This window comes from Poecilia reticulata, unplaced genomic scaffold, assembly GCF_904066995.2.
Source record: "Poecilia reticulata unplaced genomic scaffold, P_reticulata-male-v2 Scaffold_50, whole genome shotgun sequence".
Classification (NCBI taxonomy): Eukaryota; Metazoa; Chordata; class Actinopteri; order Cyprinodontiformes; family Poeciliidae; genus Poecilia; species Poecilia reticulata.
Window position 1 is genome coordinate 21,873 of NW_027675148.1, and position 15,569 is coordinate 37,441.

A 15,569-nucleotide genomic window follows, 5' to 3' on the forward strand; every position below is an offset into this window, starting at 1 on the left:
AGCGTTCATTTTATAGCGTTAACACGGTGCTGTAAGTGGTCCGGTATGAAACGGGGGTGATAGAACAACACAGCACTTTTTAATTTCAATAATCAGAATGCAGAAATTGTTTCCGTTGTTTTAAAAGGTTTATGTCGGTCTGCCTTTTCCCCATCGATACGCTTCCCGACCGCCCTGCACCTTAGGGGCTTAGAAAAAAAAAGACCGCCCATTGTGCAAAACTCTGAAACAGGAGAAGCGGGACATAAAACGGAGCGACGAACTAGATGTGAATTATGGCATAAAAACAGAGAATCCAACGCTGAACAGTGAAAAATCAACACATGATGTGAAACACATGACGATTAGGCAGCGCAGCAGGTGATGAGTGAAAATTACTGAAATTATCAAATAAATGTAGCAACAGGAAAGAAACTAAAGTGGACATAGCAATAAGCCAAGAGAGGATAATGCTAATCAAAGGAAACTAAATGGAAATGAATGAAGAACAAAATGCAAGAATAAACTAAGAAACTAAAGTTAATACAGAGGAATAAACTGGTATGGCAAGACCTTTTGAGTAATAATTAATACAGAGGACTGTATGGCAAGAATAAACACACTATTTCCAGATAAAAGGTAAAATAATATTGTGAAATGTCATGGGTTTGTTGAAACCACATCTGAGAGAGTACTGAGAATAAATATATCTTGCAGACCATAACAGTAAAGAACTTATCACTTATTTATGTTTTTAATTAGATTGATATATTTATTTCTTCAATATTATTTTTCATGTCAGTGTTAATGTCATGAGGCTGATGACTCCATGACACTTTCAATTTGACTTATAGGATTTGATTAAGAACCAGATTTTTCTTTGTCATTTCTGTCCAGTAAAACTATTAATCTATAAATCAATAGACAGGTCTATATAAAATAAATCTATGTTTCTGTCTCATATTTGTATGGCATTAAAAGGACCTGGAAATGTTGGTTTTCATTGAAAGTTCTGGTTTGCGCAATAAATGCCATGGGGTGAAATTTTATGGATACTCTGATGTCCCATTCTCCTGAAGGCAGCACAGAGCTGCACCACCAGAAAAACACTGAAGAGAAGAAGAGCTATGATTAATGTAGTTACAGTTCTATCCATGTTTTAATGTTGCAGAATTCAGTCAGTCGTTTTGCTAATAGTTCAAAGTTTAAACTGGCATGTTGTACATTTTTTATCTGGTCATTTTGTGAAACATTTAACAACTTTAAAATGGCACAAAAAAAAATATTTTTTCCACTCTGATTTGCTGCTGTTAGGCCTACCAATTTTAACTTGAATGTTCATTGCATTTTTCATAGATGCCTGTGAAAATTTCTATTCCCATGACATTGTTCTCTGGGAAATTATTTTTGATGATAAATACAGAAACAAGCATAAAAATCAAAACATCTACAATGGCGATAGTAATATTAATGATAAAATAATAGTCAGTGCAAAGTATCCTACAAATTTTGGTGGGGGCAGTGAGGGACCTGGAAAAAGGCTAGGGGGGCGCTGGCCCAAAAAAGGTTGAGAAACACTGTTTTATATGAACCTCTACATAGACATATATGGAAAATAGTCTACGGCGTTCACCTGTGTGACGCCTCATTTGCTGAGTTAAACCAATTTTTGACTAAAACTTTTCCACAGTTCACACATGAAAACGGCTTTCACCTGTGTGAATCATCATGTGCTGAGTTAAACTAAGTTGCGACTAAAACTTTTTCCACAGGTCCCACATGAAAACGGCTTTTCATCTGTGTGAATCATCATGTGCCGAGTTAAAGCCGGTTTTAGACTAAAACTTTTTAAACAGGTCCCACATGAAAACGCTTTTTACCTGTGTGAATCATCATGTGCCGAGTTAAAGCCGGTTTTAGACTAAAACTTTTTAAACAGGTCCCACATGAAAACGGCTTTTCACCTGTGTGAATCATCATGTGATTAAACTAAGTTGTGATTAAAACTTTTTCCACAGGTCACACAAGAAAATGGCTTTTCACCTGTGTGAATCATCACTGTGTTAAATGTAATTTGCGACTAAAACTTTTTCCACAGGTCCCACATGAAAACGGCTTTTCACCTGTGTGATCATCATGTGCAGAGTTAAAGCCGGTTTTAGACTAAAACTTTTTCCACAGGTCCCACATGAAAACGGCTTTCATCTGTGTGAATCACATGTGCCGAGTTAAACCAATTTTTTGACTAAAACTTTTTCCACAGGTCCCACATGAAAACGGCTTTCATCTGTGTGAATCATCATGTGCCGAGTTAAAGCCGGTTTTAGACTAAAACTTTTTCCACAGTCCCACATGAAAACGGCTTTCATCTGTGTGAATCATCATGTGCCGAGTAAACCAATTTTTGACTAAAACTTTTCCAAAAAACACTTTTTGCAGTGAAGTGTTTTTTTAGAGGAGTTTGGGCCTGGATGGGTTGGGTCTGACTGAGGAATAGGCCCCGATGTGCGTGACGAGGTTGGGTTCCACGCTGTGCGCTCTTTCTCCGAGAGTGGTCCTGGCCTTGCGGTAGAGAACCATATCCTTGGCGTTCCCTTTGTAGCAGATCGAGCCATCCAGGAAGTCCGCCACCCTTAGCGAGGCGTTGCCGGGGAAAAGCATGGCCGGAGTGCAGCACTCGGTTGCCGGGGAGACGGCGTAGAGCTGCGGGGAGATTCTCCGCATCTCCAAGAGGTAGTGCCTTCCTATCAGCTCGGCGGCCACCATAAAGTAGAGGGTGAAGAAGACGAGGTGGTTGGCCGATAGAGTGAAGGAGAGGGAGCAGGGGTTACAGTAAGGGATTGAGAGGAGGAGCGCGGTTGCCCCCACCAAACCGAGCCCCACCCACTCCAGAATGCGGTACGGCTCGGGGTTCCAGTAGCGCTGCAGCCTTTCAGGGTGATACAGCTTGATGTACAGCGTATGGAAGGCAAACCGGCGAGAAAGCAGATCCTTAACCACTGTGAAGAACTCCTCTCCAGGTAGAGCGTCGTTACACAACAAATGAGTCCTGAAGATGATCCTCCAGCTGGTTTTCCAGTTTAAATCTGCGTGTTCAAAACAAAACTGGGTTTTTCATCACATGCTGCCCAGATTTTTAGGCCATATTTAGCTGTGTGGAAGGCATATATTGCCTAAATGAGTAGGGTCGCTACTCATTTAGGCAATATATGCCTTCTGAATGCCAGGGGTGAACTTTATGAATGCCACAAGTCTTCAATCTACTGTGACATTAGGGTCTGGGTTATAGAACAGGGGAAGTTACAACCCACATGTACCACACTGTTCTATTAGCTGCTAGTTTGTCTTGTCCATCGATTGTCAAATCGGATTACTCTGGAGAAAAGTCTCCAGAAACATTATGGCCCGAAATATTACCCTGCCTGTCTCTGCATCCCTTAGACTGGCTGTTGACTCGTCCTTTGACTTATAAACTCTGGTCAGAATGAGGACCTCCAAATATGCATGTAAATGCATTTGGTCCAGCTCCTTCCAGTTCTCTCCAAAAACTCACCTTCCTTTTAGATTTGTCATTTCAACAAGAATTTTCTGTATTACACAAGGCCTGAGTAGCTCAAAGACTGACTTGATGTCTATAATGCGAGTTACTGCCATCCTAGTCAACCCTGGAATGATCAACAAGAAGTTCCAGAGCTTCCAGGGTTTTCATCTTTTTATTTCCCTGCTGCTCATTTCCTAATCTCTGACAGTGACAATATCACATGTACCTTCAGTGTGTAATGTGTTTAGGACTCCCTTACAGAGAGTATTTATGTTCCCTCCATTTCTACTGAGTGTCCACTCAGTTTGGGTGGAGTTTGTCCAGGGGAACAGAAAAGGTACCTGTCAAAAGTTGTATGAACACCTGCTTTCAGGCAGCTTTCTAGTGAAGTAAAGAGAATAGTGAAAGAGTGGGTTTGCGTGATTGTTTAGGTGTGTGTGTGGTGTGTGTGTGCATGCATGTGTGGTGTGGTGTGTGTGTGGTGAAATATGTCTCATAGGTGCAAAGAAAAAAATAGAATTGGAAATTTTTTTAACCTTTTACCCTTTAACTTGACTGCCGGGTCAAATTGACCCGAACAGTATCGATGTAACAAATAGACCCAGGGGGGGCTGCAAATGTGTAAAATGAACCATTTTCATTTTATACATAGAGTGCACCTATTAAGGCAAATAGAAATAGTTTCATGCAGAAAAAATACTTCTATTTTTAAAAAATTTTTAAACTTTGAAGCGGGTCAAATTGACCCGCAACATAACAGGAGGGTTTTAAACTACTTTGCAGAACAGCACTTTGTGAAGTTCGGTCCATTCACTTGTATTAGCTTACGTCAAAGGATATGCAAGTCATAAATGACTTTGTAAGGACTTAATAAAATGCATATTTATATGTTTATAGATTAAATTAGTTTAAACTTTTAAAAAAGATAGTGATCTTTAACAGAAAACAGCCACAGCAGAAAATAGAAGAATTATACAACTAAGACAAGCGACACACCAAATTATTGGAGACAATAATCACACATAATTTGTACAATCAAGAACAATCAATGAAGGAAAATATGTTTATATTGTATATTGCATTTTCTAAGTAAAAGGGCATGCCAACTTATTTGAAAAGCTTTTATATAGACTGGTTAATATAATTTGAAACATCAGTTTCAGTCTAGTTTTGCTGTAAAGATAAACCTATCAAAGATATTTTTAATACTGTAAATTTCAGATTGCAAACAATGAAAATCTACTAATAGTACACAACAGCACATCTTATTTTGGATTAAAAATGTATTAAAGTAAATTTCATTCACCCCACTCATTCTCTCTATACAGAAAAATACAAATCAATCCTGGAAGTTCATATTTTATATCTCCAATATGCAAATGACAAGATCCAAATGACCACATTTAACAAATTCAAAAATTAAACAATTTTCCCACTTTATAGACAAGAAGCCCTCCAGTTTTCATCTTTTATATTAGCGGTTCTCAACGTGGGCGGTACCGCCCCCCAGGGGACGTTCAGAGGATGGCAGGGGGCGCTGGCGGACATTTTTACAAAAGGGGGGCACTGGGATGCCTTTGGGGGCGTTTGGTCGAAGGTAAACTTTACACCTTAAATGCACAACAATGCCAGTTTAGACTTTGAGCAACTTGGTAAAACTGTATTGTGTAACATTAAACCATGCTTGGCTGCAACTGTATCGATGGCAGCTCTTCTTCTATTCAGTGTTTGTTAGCTTCTGTTAGCTTCTTGGCACAGCTCCGTTCTCCTGCTACTGGTAGCTAAAATCCTGATACCCTCACTGTGTATCCCTCTGAAAAATGAACCCATTTAAATAAAGAAATCCCTCCATGGGTGATACCACGATAGAGAGCGTTCATTTTATAGAGTTAACACGGTGCTGTAAGTGGTCCGGTATGAAACGGGGGTGATAGAACAACACAGCACTTTTTAATTTCAATAATAAGAATGCAGAAATGGTTTCCGTTGTTTTAAAAGGTTTATGTCGGTCTGCCTTTTCCCCATCGATACGCTTCCCGACCGCCCTGCACCTTAGGGGCTTAGAAAAAAAAAGACCGCCCATTGTGCAAAACTCTGAAACAGGAGAAGCGGGACATAAAACGGAGCGACGAACTAGATGTGAATTATGGCATAAAAACAGAGAATCCGACGCTGAACAGTGAAAAATCAACACATGATGTGAAACACATGACGATTAGGCAGCGCAGCAGGTGATGAGTGAAAATTACTGAAATTATCAAATAAATGTAGCAACAGGAAAGAAACTAAAGTGGACATAGTAATAAACCAAGAGAGGATAATACTAATCAAAGGAAACTAAATGGAAATGAATGAAGAACAAAATGCAAGAATAAACTAAGAAACTAAAGTTAATACAGAGGAATAAACTGGTATGGCAAGACCTTTTGAGTAATAATTAATACAGAGGACTGTATGGCAAGAATAAACATACACTATTTCCAGATAAAAGGTAAAATAATATTGTTGAAATGTCATGGGTTTGTTTAGACCACATCTAGTACTGAGAATAAATATATCTTACAGACAATAACAGTAAAGAAGTTATCACTTATTTATGTTTTTAATTAGATTTGATATATTTATTTCTTCAATATTATTTTTTATGTCAGTGTTAATGTCATGAGGCTGATGACTCCATGACACTTTCAATTTGACTCATTAGGATTTGATTAAGAACCAGATTTGTTCTTTGTCATTTCTGTCCAGTAAAACTATTAATCTATAAATCAATAGACAGGTCTATATAAAGATATAATCCATGTTTCTGTCTCATATTTGTATGGCATTAAAAGGACCTGGAAATGTTGGTTTTCATTGAAAGTTCTGGTTTGCGCAATAAATGCCATGTGGGTGAAATTTTATGGATGATACTCTGATGTCCCATTCTCCTGAAGGCAGCATAGAGCTGCACCACCAGAAACTGACAAACACTGAAGAGAAGAGCTATGATTAATGTAGTTACAGTTCTATCCATGTTTTAATGTTGCAGAGTTCAGTCAGTCGTTTTGCAAAAAGTTCAAAGTTTAAACTGGCATGTTGTACATTTTTTATCTGGTCATTTTGTGAAACATTTAACAACTATAAAATGGCACAAAATAAAAATATTTTTTCCACTCTGATTTGCTGCTGTTAGGCCTACCAATTTTAACTTGAATGTTCATTGCATTTTTCATAGATGCCTGTGAAAATAATTTCTATTCCCATGACATTGTTCTCTGGGAAATTATTTTTGATGATAAATACAGAAACAAGCATAAAAATCAAAACATCTACAATGGCGATAGTAATATTAATGATAAAATAATAGTCAGTGCAAAGTATCCTACAAATTCTTTGGTGGGGGGCGGTGAGGGACCTGGAAAAAGGCTAGGGGGCGCTGGCCCAAAAAAGGTTGAGAAACACTGTTTTATATGAACCTCTACATAGGACATATATGGAAAATAGTTCTACGGCGTTTCACCTGTGTGACGCCTCATGTGCTGAGTTAAACCAATTTTTTGACTAAAACCTTTTCCACAGTTCACACATGAAAACGGCTATTCATCTGTGTGAATCATCATGTGCCGAGTTAAAGCCTGTTTTAGACTAAAACTTTTTCCACAGGTCCCACATGAAAACGGCTTTTTACCTGTGTGAATCATCATGTGCCGAGTTAAAGCCGGTTTTAGACTAAAACTTTTTCCACAGGTCCCACATGAAAACGGCTTTTCACCTGTGTGAATCATCATGTGCTTAGTTAAACTAAGTTTGTGATTAAAACTTTTTCCACAGGTCCCACAAGAAAATGGCTTTTCACCTGTGTGAATCATCATGTGCTGTGTTAAATGTAATTTGCGACTAAAACTTTTTCCACAGGTCCCACATGAAAACGGCTTTTCATCTGTGTGAATCATCATGTGCCGAGTTAAACCAATTTTTTGACTAAAACTTTTTCCACAGGTCCCACATGAAAACGGCTTTTCATCTGTGTGAATCATCATGTGCAGAGTTAAACCAATTTTTTGACTAAAACTTTTTCCACAGGTCCCACATGAAAACGGCTTTTCATCTGTGTGAATCATCATGTGCCGAGTTAAAGCCGGTTTTAGACTAAAACTTTTTCCACAGGTCCCACATGAAAACGGCTTTTCATCTGTGTGAATCATCATGTGCCGAGTTAAACCAATTTTTTGACTAAAACTTTTTCCACAGGTCCCACATGAAAACGGCTTTTCATCTGTGTGAATCATCATGTGCCGAGTTAAACCAATTTTTTGACTAAAACTTTTTCCACAGGTCCCACATGAAAACGGCTTTTCATCTGTGTGAATCATCATGTGCCGAGTTAAACCAATTTTTCGACTAAAACTTTTTCCACAGGTCCCACATGAAAACGGCTTTTCATCTGTGTGAATCATCATATGAGCATCAAGAGAATATTTGCAAGCAAAAAGCTTTTTACAGGTCACACAGGAGAAAGGTTTTCTTCTATTCTGATTTTGCTTCTCAGCTTCAGCAGTTTCCTGGAAGATGACCTGCTCCTTGTTTGGTTCTGATTCAGTTTGGTTTGTTTGTTCATAAACAGGAACCACCATGCAGGTATCAGTCTCCTGTTTTAATTCAGGCTGTTCTTCACCCTGACTGGAGTAAACTTCTTTCTCTTCCACTTTTATTTGTTGACATTCTAGATCCTGCTGCTCTTCTTTTATATGTTGATCTTCTGGCTCTTCTTTTTCTTGTTTCACCTGCAGAGGTTCTACCTCGTCCTGGTCCAGATTGGATCTCCTCTCCTGGTTATACATCTCGTTCTCATAAACGTTATGTTGCAGGCAATCTGGAGAGGAAAACAGAAAAAAAGAGGAATTGTTAACGTTACTGAAGTAATTAACAGACTTTCATCATTTAAGACAGAAATCACCAAATAAACACATCTGAAAATTCAAGAGTGCAGACATTCAGCTGACATTTGGAAAATTACCAAATTAAATATTTCTGATTAATTTATTCACTCCAGGCATGATCGTTATTGTTTAAAAATAATTTTCTAGTATTATTTCTAATATTTTCTATGTTGGAGCAATTAACTTTTTATTTTTATTACTTTGAACTTTGAGTTCAGTTTCATGTTAATTGTTTATTTTATATTTTTTGTTTCTTTACTTAAAAAAAAATCCTAACCCAAGAACCCAGAATCTTGACAGTTTGTCCATTTTCTGTAAGTTTAGGGACTGGTACAGGACCAGCATGCACTGGGCTTTCACCAGACCTTTTCTATTTTACTGCTAAGAATAATGATAATGCTTAGCAACAGAGAAAACATGCAAACAAAGAAAGAGACGCAAACAAATGAAATACAGCAAACAAGAAGAGATGACGGAAACAAAAAGCAAATAAAATGTAGCAAGCAAAAAAAGAGACGCAAACAAAGACCCTCCTGCTGTGCTGGACCAAAACAGCAGAAGATGCCTCAGCACCGCAGGATATTGTTGATCAGGTCGACGGACTATTGACATGAGGGCTTGACAGACAACGTTTCGCAAGTAAGATGGACATAATATTGTGTATATTGTGCGATTAGAATATTACTTTACTGTATTTATGTCCACCAGTGAATATCAGCTAATGCTAGCTGGTATAGTGCTATAGTACTTGGTGTTCAGTCCCCGCTTTGAAAGCTAATTGAGATTTTTTTTTTTAAGTTTCAGTTATTTTCTAACACTGACTTAGATATCTGATACAAGAGCCTATTATAGAAATGAAACAATATAATAAAAATAATAATATTACACGTTATAACATTCACCAGAAAAGTTTACACAGATGGCAATGGCTATTATTTACTTCACTTGGCACGCTGGCAAGCCAAACAGGAAACCGCCCATGTCCGTACACCTTTACGGAGTCCCGGCCACACAAACTTTGCCCCTACCAGTTTAACAGAAGCTTTGACGCCTGGGTGTGAAAGGGAATGAACTGCCTCAAAAACCCGCCGACGCCAACTAGAAGGGACCAAAGGCCGAGGTTTGCCAGTCGAGACATCGCAAAGAAGGGTTGTGCCACACTCATGAAAGGAGACCTCCTCTAAATGCAAACTGGATTCAGCTGCTTTAAAGGCCAGAATATCTGGGTCGGTCAGTCGGTCAGTTGGTCTGTGGCCATGGCGAGGTAGTCCACACCTAAATGCACAGAAGCAACCCTTGGTCTGGACAGACAGTCAGCCACCAGATTATTCTTGCCAGCTACATGCTGAATGTCAGTAGTGAACTCTGAAATGGCAGATAAATGCCGCTGTTGCCGAGCCGACCAGGGTTCAGAAACTTTTGCCATAGCAAAAGTGAGAGGCTTGTGGTCAACAAAAGCAGTAAAGTCCCTGCCCTCCAACATGAAGCGGAAATGGCGTGTTGCCAGAAAAAGGGCAAGCAGTTCCTGTCAAAGGTGCTATATTTTTTTTCAGCATCCCACAGTTTCCTGCTAAAAAAAGCGAGGGGTTGCCAGCACCATCTACCCATTGCTCACAAACTGCCCAACTGCATAATCAGAGGCGTCAGTTGTAATAGCCACAGGAGCAACTGGAGATGGATGGGCCAAAAACGCAGCATTAGCCAAGGCCTTCTTGGCATCATCGAATGTCTGCACCCTCTCGGGGGTCCACTCAATCTGCTGGTCCCCTTTTTTGCCTCTAAGTGCCTCATACAAGGGGTGCATGAGGTGAGCTGCCCGTGGGATGAAACGGTTATAAAAGTTAATCATACCCAAAAACTCCTGCAGGGGCTTCACTGAGGAGGGCGGGGAAAATCGGAAACTGCTTCAACCTTTGCAGGCAGGGAACCGCCCCTTGAGAAGACACTTTGTGTCCCAGAAACTCACAGCAGCAGTCCCAAATTGGCATTTAGCTGGTTCACGATCAGGCATGCTCACTGAGCCTAACAAACAGCTGCCGAAGGTGCACCATGAGTTCTTTCCGCAGAGGGACTAGCCATCAATGTCGTCCAAATAGACGAACAAAACGGCATACCCTGCAGGACCGAATCCATAAGCCGCTGGAAAGTCCTGCGCTGTGCCTTTAAGACCGAAGGGCACCGTAAAAACTCAAAAAGACCAAAAGGCGTGATAACTGCAGTTTTGGGTACATCTAAAGGATGGACTGGAACCTGATGGTAGCCTCGCACCCAGTGGCGCAAAAAGTGGGTATGCAGGGTATGCAACGCATAGGGGCGCAGCACCAGAGGGGGCGCCAAAACCCCGTCTGGAGGGGGCGGCGCGCCGATGATTGTTTCCCATACACTTCGGCGCGTGTAACGCTCCTTCACCTCGCGCACATAACGAGGTAAATGTAGCGAATTTTACCCTTCCCTTCACGTATCTCGCCTGGGGGGGGGGGGGGTGGAGCATCGCTCCTTCACCCTGACGAACCTTCCCTCGGGAGGTTGGGTGGTGGGGGGGGCGCCGATCTATGTTTTCGCATCCACCTGAATAATATGTAGTTGCACCACTGCTCGCACCAAGTCCACCTTAGAGAACACGGTTGCTCCAGCCAGGCGGGCAGAAAAGTCCTGAATGTGAGGAATTGGGTACCTGTCATTACTGGTTGCGTTGTTAAGGTGCCGAAAATCCCCACAGGGTTGCCAACCCCCGTCTGCTTTGGAACCATGTGCAATGGAGATGCCCATGGACTTTTGGAGCGCCGTACAATGCCAAGACGCTCCATGTTGCAAACTCCTCCTTTGCTATCGCTAACTTAGCGGTGTCTAGGCGGCGCGCTCGCGCAAAAACCGGTGGAACCGACTGTAGTTATACAATGCTCACTCCATGCTTAGCCACGGTAGCAGAAAATGTGAAACCGTTAAAGATGCGAACTCTGCTAACAGACGCTGATACTCATCACCTGTGGCAAGCATGTTGGCGAGAGGTCGTTGGCTGGGACCGCCAAGTTTACAGGGGTATGTATCAAAAGACACAGCATCTATTAAGCAGCTATTAGCAACATGCCCCAATAACCTAAAAGCACACAAAAATCTGCACCCAAATAGGTAAGACACAGAAAGCTATCACAAAGTCCCACTGAAACTGACGTCCGTTGAAACACACAGTCACCAACCTCGAGCCAAAAGTGCGAATCGGGGTGCCGTTAGCCGCGTCCAGTGGCGTCCGTTACTTTGCACAAAACGTCCGCTGCCGAAACCTGGCATGATGCCCGCTGTGCACCCGAGTCCACCAGGAAACGCCGTCCCGAGACCTCATCCATGATGAAAAGCAGCTTGTCCGAGCTGCCGGCACACACAGCTGCTAGCGAGCGCCGACTCTGTCGTTTCCCTGACGCACGAACGAACACGGAGGAATGCAGCGCTTCGCCTTCACTCCAAACCGGCGATGGTAGAAACAGAGAACGTCGTCCTTCCGTCGCTCTGTCACCGCAGCCACGGCGTCAAAAGGCTCCGACTCTCCATGTGTCACAACTGGTAGAAGTGCATTCACACTGTGGTGCCTGGAAGCCAACAAAATCCGGTCCGCTTCTTCAGCCAGGGAGCGATAATCCTTGGTCCGGATCAGCGGGGAGCTGGCCAGCGCGGTGCGAACAGGTGGGGAAGCTGGCGCAGAAACAGATGTGTAAAAAGGAAAGAAACATCTCCGAGCCAAGTAATGCCAGCATGTTCTCCATCAGCTCGGAGGGTTTGCGATCCCCCAAGCCATTCAGAGAGAGCAAGCGATCGGCCCGCTCCGCGTCTGACATTTGGTAGAGCCGAAGCAGATTCTCCTTGAGAGCGCCGTATTTGTTAGCGGTTGGTGGGTTCCTCAGCAGACCCATCAGACGGCGTGTTGAAACGGAATCCAATGCAGCAACTACATGGAAGTACTTGGTCTCATCTGTGGTTATCCCACAGAGATGGAACTGGGCTTCCACATGTTGGAACCATGGTTCTGGATCGTGTTGCCAGAACTCTGGGAGCTTGATAACGGCAGCAAAAACGGAAGCGGCGGTTGGAGCAACGGCCGCCTGGCAAGAAACTGGGTCCGAAACCACAGCTGGCGGAGAAGCGGCGGCAGCATCTGGTGAGATTCCGTTAAAAAACATGTCCAGATGTTCGGGGTCACCAATGTGGAAGTCAGCAGAAAAAGACGAAAAAGATTTGAGTCTTGTTTAATTCTCAATGTCTTCCAACATACAACCAAAAATGGAATGAACCACAACCGTTGGTCACTTCACACCTCACCTTCTCTCCTTCAAAATAAAAGCATACATTCTGGTGTGAAATATATACATTGTATCCGCCACAGCATAATATTATTCAGATATTAATCATTTATTTATTTCTGTCTATATTTATATAATTAATATGTATTGATAAGACGAGAGCGGTCCATTAGGCGTCTGTCCTTTTATTATGTCTATGTGAGAAACGGCCCGGTCTACGGAAGACGGGTCCTTCGAAGGCCACGAATAGGACGACCAGAAGAGAGAAGCTGTAGCCTTCAGCTAGCTGCCTAGCCTCCATCTTGCGTTATGTTGCTTAGCAACCGTGACAACGTGAAGCACAGAGTGCTAAGGAAAAAAACGGACTCGAAGGTAGTTTTTTACTCGTTTTTTCTGTATTCTTCACCTTTTGTGATAAGGCTGTTCCATACTAAAAAAGAAATCTGTTTGATTCTAAAATGTTTAAACGTATAGCAAGGAATGTAAGCAAATTATTCATTTTCAAATACTCTCTAGATCTCAGGAAGTAAGACATTACAGTTAAATAAAACTATTATGTTTTAATTCTTAGTTTAATTAGTCAAACCGATTTGCTCAGAAATAAATTAATACTTTAGTGAACCAAAAATTTTTACAGGCTAATATCTGTGTTCCGCCTCCACTCATAGGGGGAAACTACCGGGAGTTTTTAAAACGATTGCCGGGAGACGTGCGTTCTCTCTCGGTGTACCGAACCTGGAGCGCCCGGTCACCTGACAGCTGGCGAGGGGAGCTGCTGTTAATGCAGCGGGAGCAGACATCTCCGAAAACGTCTGAGCAATATTGCAATTAGGTGATTTTTGATGAACCGAGAAGATATCTGAGATCTATACATCAACATTCTCGCCGAAAAAATATTGTAAAAAAATCATTTTGTGTAATACAGCAAAAAAAAATAATAAATTTGCTGCCATTGCTGCTTTTCTGAACACCCGTTTTAAAGGATGCAGACCCTAAATTTGGACACAGCTGTTTTTTTGTTCGACTCCCTCTAGTGGTCTGGAGCACTTCCGCTTTCAGCACTTTTTGTTTGCATCTTTTCTTTTGTTTGCTGCATTTCATTTGCTTTTTGTTTGCGTCATCTCTTCTTGTTTGCTGCATTTCATTTCTTTGCATCTCTTTTTTTGTTTGCTTGTTTTGTCTGTTGCTGCGTATTTGCACCCGTCGGCCACAGGTTCATATAAAGACCAGCTGTGCCTTTATGTGGAAGGATAAAAAGAAACTGTTCATTATAGAAACAATAAACAGTACAGTTTCCAGGATGATTTTAGAAATACGGAGTTGTGTCTGCCTCGTTATTTTAACTTGTTGTATCCTGTATCCTGTTACAGCGACACCAGCCCTGTTGCGTGAAACATTTGCTTTACTAGCCTTTTGCTGAATTGTTCTTCATATTTCTCCCGTTTATGAAATTAAGTCTCAGCAGTTAAAGGAGGAGAGCCCTAAGAAAGATAACTGGTTCCATTTTCTCTCTACATAAATAATCCATTCTCACAGCGTAGTTGTGAGTTTGCGTTCTTTTATCTGATATAAAACATTTATACAGGAGGGGAACGGTTACTATAATGACCCTCATGCAGAAGCTTCATACATTCAAACCTTAACCTGAAACCGCAGTGAAGTTAGTTTCAAGTTGGATATTCGATATTCGAGCTCCGGGAGTAGCGGCGTTAGCTAAAGGTTGATTCGATTTATGAACGCTAATGTCGGCCCGGGAAGCGGTGGAGAACCGCCGGCCGACATTAGCGTTCATAAATCGGATCAACCTTTAGCTAAACGCCGCTACTCCCCGGAGCTCGAATATCGAATACCAACTGAAACTAACTTCACTGCGGTAACCTGAATCCAACGCTGGCGTTCTTACCTATTCGGTATAAGATTATCTTGGGCTTCCGGGAGAAATCCAGCAGTCTGCGTTGATCATCCATCTCTTCCTCTTGATGATTTCTTTAAACTCTGTGAATGTTTCTTCACAGCAGTCAAATGCTGTTGATAAACTCGTTTATACAAACTCTCGAAAATTCAACAAAACAAACCATTCGCCATCTTGTTTCTCGTCTTCTTCTCGTCTTTTTCTGGCGGTTGGCAAACAACTTTAAGGTGCATTACCGCCACCTTCCAGGTTGGAGTATGGATAAGAAGCTCATAGCCTCCTCGTTCTTCTAAGAAAATTAAAAAAATTCTATCAAAAGCTATATTTCCTGATGAACTCTGAAACAATTCTCTTATAACTAACTTATTTTTATTACTACTAAGCTCACTAAGTAGTATCTCTCTTTCCCGTACATACGTGTTGGTTTGGATATACAGGATTAAATAGTACTCTTAACTTAATGAATAAACTTAATACCGGTTGTTGTATTTATTGTGGAAAGTTAGAAACAGTACAGCATATCTTTTTAGAAAAAAATTAATTGTTAATGCATGTCACCATGAGAAAAGCCTTCTGGGTTTTGCTTAAAAACTCTTTAAAATATTAAAATCACACATTTTTGCTCATGAAGTGAAAAAATTATTTGGAAAACAAACTTATTGTCAGGAATCTTTTCTTGCTATTCTATGTTTTTGTTTGTGACTCAAAGTTTTGCTTGTGATTCTCACATGACATCATAAAATTACAACAAAAAGATTTCTGGTGTGTGCAAATAGAAGTTTACGTTTGGCAAATAACATTTTAAGTTCACGAGACAAAATTACTTATTAATTAAAAAAACATTTTTAAACAAAACTTTTTGTAAAAAAAAAAAAAAAAAAAGAAAAAAAAGGAAATAATTACAATTCCAAAATTTTTATTAA

General features: G+C 40.9%; 1 long non-coding RNA gene across 1 annotated transcript; it reads right to left on the reverse strand.

Annotated features, from left to right (window-relative positions):
• Positions 1 to 8,137: 8,137 nt before the first annotated feature.
• On the reverse strand, positions 8,138 to 14,746 carry LOC145550453 (uncharacterized). Its single transcript, XR_014086348.1, has 2 exons — positions 14,638 to 14,746; positions 8,138 to 8,375 (listed from the first exon to the last, which is right to left on the reverse strand). It is a non-coding gene; the product is annotated as an uncharacterized LOC145550453 (long non-coding RNA).
• Positions 14,747 to 15,569: the final 823 nt, after the last annotated feature.